The following is a 9,026-nucleotide window of genomic DNA, read 5'->3' as shown; positions in this document are numbered from 1 at the left end:
GTAGCACTCGAGCCAGGTTCATTCCCATCAACAACAAATTCAGAACCACAACCTTCAAGGTTTACAAAAGATGGGGAGGTTTCCACCATTGAAGGAACCCCAAGAGCCTGATGAGGTGTCATTGCATACCTTCCTGTAGCAATACCACTCCCAAAGATAGCAAGCATCTGAACATAATTCTCTAAAGGCACATTGAGGTACTCAACATCTTTTGGATGGTCCTACAAGAAGTGTGATTATGGCAAGGTTAGTTAAATAGCTACTGATGAGGTTCTAACAACTAGTAAAAGCTAGTTCTTTGAGCATAAGTAATGAAATAGCTACGGGGATGGTCGAACATGAAGTGTGGTTATGTGCAAGAAATGAAATAGCATGGTCATCAACTCAAAGCTAGTACAAACCTTGATATGACCCAGGTAGTGCTCTTCCTCCAGCGATATGACATAGTTGTTGTCATCCCAAAGTGATCCACTAATGTCTCGGAGCTTACTTATCTTCACCCACCTAGCACGCCACTTGCGGAGGTGGTTGTACACTTGGGTCCCTGTTATGGAAAGACCAAAATGCTCACTACAATTCTTAGGCACCTGGTTTAGGTGCACCTCCTTAAAACCCTTGTCCGTTTGCACCATTTGCATAACTATTTTGTCTACCTATCTACTGATTCCTTCATTTACATATAATCTAGCAAAGTGTTCTGGACATATCACACATATCCATGCTAATGACCAACCTTACCTAACATCAAAACTACCAAGCCATCTCTAATCCATAGGGGAAAAGGAGGATGTTGACAGATCTGAACCTACATAAAAAAGGAGAGGGGAGGCGATGGGAAAAGAATGCACTGGTGCTTGCCACACCCAGATGGAGGAGAAGGCCCTCTTTCCCGTCGACTGCGAGAGGAGGCCGCCGCTTCACCCATCCGCATCGGCGGCGAGATGGGGATGTGAGGGGGGAGGGAGAGGGGGGAAGGAGGGACGGATGGGAGACAGGGAGAGGTATGGGAACAGATGGGGGACAGGGAGAGGGAGGGGAGGAGGAGGGCTCTACCTCCGCAGCGGCGAGGATCCCCGCCGGCGATGTCCACAGCAGCGACGGGCTGCGAGATCCAAATCGCAGGAGAGGGAGGGGAGCGAGGAGAGAGCGGCGTGAATGCGTCGGGGTACCTGCCAGGAGAGAAACCCTACCCCTTGCTCGCGTGGGTGCAGGGCGTGCGTGCAACGGCGGGTGCAGGCTCGGGGAAACGGCCGATTCCTGCGTGCGACCTCAGCCTGGCTGGGGGGGGGGGCTATTTTGCATCAGCCGGGCCTGGCCCAGTTAGACATGCGGGCTGCCAAACACTGTGAAAATTGCATCGTGGGTGCGATGCAGGTGCGGGCCAATGAACCAAACACGCCCTTAGTGTCCGCTTGCCTCGGGCCCGCGCGTCGGCTGCCCAACTAGTCGCTCCGGTCCTATTAAATGTCACGCGCGTCAGCAACACAACCCCATCCACATCGGGCTTTTTTAATGAGACGGTTGCGCATGCAGAGGGGCTAGTCCACTTCCCACAAACTTCTCTTTCTCCCTCTACTCCCCACGCACCTGACAAACCCTAGCCAGCGCTGTCGCCCACCGCCCGACATCCACAATGGCATAGAAGTGGATCCTGGGGAAGCCCGGGAAGCACCACCGGAAGGCCGGGTCGTTGTCAGGCTCGTCGGGGCCGAGGAGGGACGCGCCAAGCTTCGCCATCTCGTCTCTTGCTGTGCACCGCGGCAGCGGCCCTACATCAGCGTGGAACTGTGCCATCGCTACTAGAACACGACCACCCTGTTGTCGTGGGGCGATGCTCACTTGCCGAACAGGTGGCATCTCGGCCCGGATCGGGTTCCCGTGCCCCCCATCCCGGTGAGCGTCCGAGCTCGTTTTTGGAGATCCAATGCCGGCGAGCCCATCTGCCTCCTGACCTCCTCCGCGACTAGGGGTACACCGTCGACTCGCCTCTATGGGACACGTTGTTCCAGGACAAGCACGACATGCGGCAGCAGACTTTTTTTGCTGCTCGTGCTCCTAGCCCGTCCCGTGCGCGTGCTCCTAGTCCATCCCGCATGCGTGGCGTGCGCGTTTGCCGTCCCCGCCACCAGCCATGACGACGAAGAGCAGGACGAGGTCCTCAAGAAGATGCTCGAGGACTCCAAACTCGATGAGTTCAAGGAGTGGTACAGCCTCGACGTGCAACTCGCCTTGTATGCCGCCGGTGAAGTCGCCATCCCTGAGCCGGAGGATGGGGTGGTAGTGGAGGAGGAGATGCAGGAGGAGCCGGTTTGGAAACAGGCGCTAGTGGGGTACTCCTGGACGTGGATGACGGCCATGCCTGTCACGCCGGAGTACGTGCCTGCCCCAGCCATGTGGGTGGGCGTGGAGATGTGGTCACCGCCATGTCAGGCACCGTCCACCCACCTGTGGCAGCCACCGCCCTTTCTCGTCCTCACCACAGACGAGAGCGACGGCCAGATCTAGAGTTTTCTTAAGTGCCTTTTTTATGTTTTTTAAGTTTAAGTTTAATATACAACGGCGAGGACGGCCGGGCCTTGTCAAACTATTTTAATGATCTAGAGTTTTCTTAAGTGCCTTTTTTATGTTTTTTAAGTTTAAGTTTAATATACAACGGCGAGGACGGCCGGGCCTTGTCAAACTATTTTAATTTTAGTTTTAAGTTTTTTATGTATTGTTTGTGAAATGCGCTGTGCGCCCGTGCCTGTTGAGCACACCTGCGGTCGCAGGGACACAAATGGACGATCATGTTCGCCTGGCTTGGTTAAGTTGCGTCCTTGCGTTGGAGGTGGTCTTTAGGGATTTCATTGCAGCACTGCTACTTGCTTGGTTAAGTTACATCTCCTTTTACATTTAACAGCAACTTCTTTTATTGGTTATAGATTGCAGTCGGAAAATGCTGATAATTAAAGCACGAGCGGGAAGAACAAGGTAAACGTTAAACCTCGCCTGAAGAATTACTTAAACCAACACCGCCAGGCCTTGGTATAACAAAAGCATGTCATCACCTATCAAGAGTAGAAAATCTTTATGCATCGCTAATCAATCCTAGGTTGTATCTTTAGTTAATCCTGATCTTTATATGTTAAGATTGATAAATGCTTAAGGCAACGGGGCGCTAGAGGATGCGGAGCATCCCTCGTCTACCGGCACCGACACTCCATCACCACCGCAAGCACCGAGTGGACCAATGACAAGAGCACGTGCACGCGCCATCGAGAACGAGATTGACTCTCTCCTCTTCGAGTTCCGTTCGGTTTTACATGGGAATGAGATCCTACCTCAAAAAGACACGCTATGCATTCTTAGGTTCATTGAAGACCAACGCGAGGAAGCAAGGACGGAGACCCAAGTGTCCAAGGAGAAGAAGGAGGAAGAAGGCCACGAGAAGCACTAAGGAGAAGGGCCCCTGGACCCTCCGGGCGCCTGGCCCCTTGCCCCCGGGTGCCCGGGCCTTCGGCTGTGCCCAGGACCGGCCCCCTGGCTACCCCGGGTGCCCGGCCAACATGGCCCCGGATGCCCGGCCGAGACCTGGGCCGCGCCCCAGCCTACCCCGGGTGCCCGAGCCCTCAACCCCGGGTGCCCGGCCGCCCGCTCGCCAGCTCCCAGCCGCCCCTTCGGGTGCCCGGGACTTGGGCCCCTGGGTGCCCGACCCTTCCCAGCCGGCCCCCTGTGCTGCCCGGGTGCCCGGCCTCTTCGACCCGGGTGCCCGGCCGAACCTGGGAGCAAGTCCCTGACCGGTCTGGGTGCCCGGCCGGTCCCTCCCCGGGTGCCCGGACCCTTCCTCCATGGCTCTGTTTTTTGGGGACTTTTTGGTCCTTTGTACCCCCTCTTTCCCCAAGTTTCGTCCCTAGATTTTGTGTCCAAAAGGGCCTCCTGCCGAGATGAATTGACAAAAGACTACCTGTGGATCAATTTGACAAAAAGGACTCCCTCAGCGGTGGCGGCAGGCGCGGCAGGTGACACGTGGCACCTGCCGCCATGCTAGGAGGCCGCGGGCCCTGCCGCCACGGCAGGAGGCGGCCGGCCGGCGAAAACGGATTAGTACAGTGCCCCGAGCCGTGACGGAACGGACCAGGCCTGGCGGGCTATGCCGCCACTAGACCAGGCGGGCACTGCTGCCCATGTCGCTCCCTGGCCGACAAAAGAAGCTGCACGGAAGGCGAGGTGCGGGCCAGGCCGCCACCGCGGCAGGCGGCACCTGTAGCCGACATGACCAGTGTGGCAGATGGCGCTCATTCCCATGCTTTGAAAATTGCTGCTGCAGGTGAGGTGACAGCACCCAAGAGCGTGATTTCCGCACGGGAATATGGACGCTGATACCTGCTTTTGGTTCTTTCGCCCGGGAATCAGTCCTGCTTTTGCTACTGTTGCCTCATAGGATGCAACGGCACTGCGAGAATCGCTCTGGCTATTGCTTGAGCGGATGCGACGACACTGCGGTAATCAGTCACTCGCTGCGGGAATCCGATGCTGCGGGAACCTGTTGTGCCGACACTACAGGGATCCTAAAATTTCCCGCCTAATTTCCTTTGTTCTCGCTTATTTTCTCGCCATCATTTATCGTCTGAGCCTATAAAAGGAGATACCGAGGCTCTCGTCCGGCCATCCTCGAAATCGCCAGTGCGCAAAGTGTGTAACACATTTTTTCAGTCGGTATGAGTTTGTCTTGGTCGGATCAAAGTATTAGGCCGAGGAAAATAAAGAATGCAAGTTTGCCTCTGGGGGTGGCAGTCTTGCGGTGTTGGTGTGGCGATCTTTGCAAGGTGAAGGAGGTGATGGATTTTTCAGATTGGTTGGGCATGAAGTTTTTCATGTGTGCCTATTATGAGAAAGATCCAGCCATAGCTATTTCAGAGTCGATAAGCCTGCGGTATGCTTTAACCATCACGAATAGATATTGTTGGTATTTTTATTGATTCTTTAATAGCATTCTTGTTTCTTGTTGTAGTCTCCTCCGCCTCTGTGCATGTACTATCGTTGGATTGACACGGAGATGCCGGCTTGGGCAGTGACTGAGATTCGTGAAAGAAGTCGCCGTGCGTGGAATAGTTTCTATGCGGAAGAGCGACGCGAGAAGGCGAAAGCTGAGGAGAAAGCAGAGCAAGAGAGAGAGTTAAAAGAATACTATGCAGAGCAACACCGTTTTTTTCCAGGATTTAGGAAAGAAAAACAGAGAAGAGGCTCATCGCATGGAGGAGCAGGAACGACAGCGAAAGGAGGCTCGTGAGGCAGAGAAAGAAAGAAAGAAATGGCTCGTGAGGCCAAGGCAGCAGAAGAAGCTGGCGATGGAAAAGGAAAATATCCACGCTGGACTCAGTAGATTCCTGTGGTAGTATTTTAAATTTCGCAATCATTTGTATCTTTATTTCTGCAGTTTAATGTAGCTTTATTTCAATAGCTAAATGTAGCTTTATTTCAGTTCTACGATGTATCTTATTTTCAGTTGTACCGTGTCATAATGGAAAAAATATATAGTTTTAGAATAAAGTAGTGGCATTTTCTTTCCCTCCACTAATATCGAACATCGTGCAACAACTTCAAAATGAAATTAAGATAGAACATAATGCCCTACAATAAGAGAGTACAAACTAATAATGCAAGTACATATGAATTAAACGGTAGAACTGGAATACAGCTTAAAAACTATATGAAGGCATCATCGTCATCCTCCGTCGATGCAGAACTCTTGCCCTTCAAGGATGCAGAACTCTTACCCTTGGACGATGCAGAACTCTTGCTCTTCGAGGATGCAGTACTCTTGCCCTTAGATGATGCAGAACTCTTGCTCTTTGACGATGCAGAACCCGGAAGCGGCGACATGAAGATATCATCTTCATCCTCGCTCTCCTCAGTCCATAAAAATGGATGCTTTTCTGCAGTCCTTCTGAAAGTTTCACTCTTTGGCTCCACTACATTCTTCCACCTTGCATGCAACCTAAAAAGTTTTTTACGTACCTCCTCATAGGTCCTTTCAGGCCACCCAGACCTACGTAATTGGTGAGCCAACTCATTCATTATGGTGTCACTACCTGTGAGTTTGTCCCATGGAACTATCCTATTGTCCATCCTAAAATCGATAGCTAGCCTCAGAAGAGTCCTGCTCATCCCAGGGTGAAAACTACGATCGAAAGGATAATGGGACATCTCGACTACACTACACTCGAATGCTTATCCACCTCTGTCTGAAGGGGGTTTTATAGGTAGAGAGGAGAAAATGGCGGGAAAGAACGACTGTAGTATGGCGGGAAAGGGTTGGCGGGAACATATGGCGGGAAGGGGTTGGCGGGAAACGGGTGGCAGGAAGATATAGCGGGAAGGGGTTGGCAGGAAACAGGTGGCGGGAGCATATGGAGGGAAAGCGTTGGCGGAAAAATATTAAGGGGAAAGGGTTGCGCGAAAACATAAGCCGAAGAGTGGAGCGGGATAGTATGGCGGGAGATATAGGCGGGAAAAATTGTTCCCGACTGGTGCATTTTTATTTCAGCATACATAGATGTTCAAATCGAAAAGTCTGATACTGACATATGTAGATACAATGGGTCGCGCACGCGGATAGATTAATCATTGTAGTCAACGATGGCCACCTGGCCTTCCCTTCGGACCGGAAAGCTCCAAGCGATTAGGTGGTCGAGTTACACAAAGACCGCGACCGTACTCCAGTTGGTCTTCCTGTGTCTGCGACTCCTGCATAGGTGGTGGAGTCTGTAATCCTTGTTGCGAACCTGATGCATAATTCTAGGCGTATGGTTGTTGTGACTCCTTGGGGATAAAAGATGGGCCAATAACATCGTCTCTGAAGAAATTCGTATCTACTGCGTTAACATTGTCGCCAGGTTGGGTGTAGTCATCGTCCCAATTTACATCAGGTATGCCCTGCACACAGAAACATTGTAAACAAAAACTGTTAGAGGATAATATGTAATATCACTACAAATGCATTAAAATGTAAACATGACTACCTGATCAAATCCCTCTCCTGTACTGTCTGGACATTCTACCGTGTACTGGTTTAAATCTGGGACACGAGTCTCCCCGGGCATGGAGATCCCTCGTGTGGAGAGATACGACTGAGATCCCTCACCTTGAGTGTATGCGCCATATCCTGTGTATGCATATGGGTTTGGGGAAAGATACAGCTCGGGCTTCGAATCCAAGCCCATGCCATGGTCCTGCGATGTCTGCCCCTGGCGAAGCAGCACCGAAGAAGAGCGATGTAGTGGCAGAGAGGAGTCATGTCGTGGCAATGTCGTTGTAGTACTCAGACCCTCCCCCCACTGCCCATGGCTTGTACGCGCCTCGCTCGGTCTGGATGACGGCGCCGCACTCGGTCAGGCTGACCTCGGTACTGGCATGTTGTACGCTCCAGTGACAACGTCGTCGCCTCTACCACATCTCGACTTTGTTAGCACGTATTCTTTAAAACGTTTATTGAATGACCTGACAGCTTGTCCCCTGGGCGGCATGCTTTCCGTCGCCATCTGCCCTATGTCGTTGGCAGTTTGAAGCTGGAAAAATATTTGGTTGTTATTTGGTTGAAATGATTATGAAATGATGGACCCGAAAAAATTACTAGTGATTACCATCCGATCATGATAGTAAGTTGCATGCAACTCAACAGGTCTCTGCATCTGCTCCTCGTGCGTGAGATTTGTTGGTATCGTAGCTGGTTGACCGGCCAGGCTTGTACGCGTGCTGATGCAGTACCACTGCTTGTACGCTTGAGCTGTACTTCCATCGTACGGTCTGCAAAATTATATAATAACATCAACCGTTGTGATGAAAGCAAGGCATCTTCACGCATCGTATGGTAATTGTAATAAAATAATGTAAATAAAATGTACCTAAGTTGATACACTATATCTGCTAGCGCTTCATTTTCCCACTTGCGTACCCATTGAATGTTGCGTTCCCTCCAACCGTAAAGACTCCAACCATGGCCCATATTGGTTAGCCTGCAAATTATGTAACAAAGTGTGAGTTTAGTAAATTAAAAAGGACACTAACTATTTAGGGAGGTCACATCTTACTTATTGGTTTCCTCGTCGGTACATCTTGGAAAAGGTGGTGGAATCTCCTGATACAGACCGAACTATCTCATGACACGCTCTGGGTTGTAAGGCTCAACACACCACAGGAACAATAAGTAGCAGCGAGTCAGCCAGAATGCACTATCGGTCAACATGCCTGTTGTGATGGGTCATATATCAAAGACCATCTGTACATGCTCCTGAGTCCATGGGTTCCATGTGACTACAGACTCATCAAGTGCCTCAAATTGCTGGTGATATATAGGGTAACAATTTTTCGCAATACTTGGAGACCAATGTTTCCGTGCCTTTGTCCACCTGCTGGCCATAGTTACACAGTTGCCCTTGCTACAGTCGTATGGGTGTATGGGATTTATTATACGAGGTCGTCCTACAGGGAGGTATTCCCAGGACCACAACTGTATAAACTCATAGGGGAGACAAAGTAACGGAGCTTTTTTTGTGAAGGAAGTTTTTTGTGTGGCATCACACAAGCCTCTATATGTATGAGATAGAATGGCTACACCGAAGCTGTATTTTGGCTGCTCGGGTAAAGGTTCATCTACCATCTTCTCCACAATGTAGATGAAACCAGGGAGAAGTACGTCCCCGTGTGAATTTGGAAACATAACCCCGAGGAGCCACAACAAATACGCAAACAGATGTGTTTTCCTCGTCTCAGAATCAGCGAAGCTAGAAAATTACGAAAGTTATCATGAAGCCAGGGGAGTGGGATGCCACGAGGGCCACCAGTACGTTGTGATTCTGGCATTGTCATCCCAAAACGGTCTGGTATATTTTGTGATACTCGTGGAGAGACTAACGGCTCACTTCTAATTGGTAGAGCAAGGATCATAGAAACATCTTTTAGTGTAGGTGCAAGCTCCCCAAAATGAAAGTGAAAGGTGTGGGTTTCAGGTCTCCACCGGTCAACGAGGGATGTCAAAAGGGATGGGC

This window comes from Triticum dicoccoides, chromosome 5B, assembly GCF_002162155.2.
Source record: "Triticum dicoccoides isolate Atlit2015 ecotype Zavitan chromosome 5B, WEW_v2.0, whole genome shotgun sequence".
In the NCBI taxonomy this organism is placed as follows: Eukaryota; Viridiplantae; Streptophyta; class Magnoliopsida; order Poales; family Poaceae; genus Triticum; species Triticum dicoccoides.
This window is presented reverse-complemented; position numbering follows the sequence as displayed.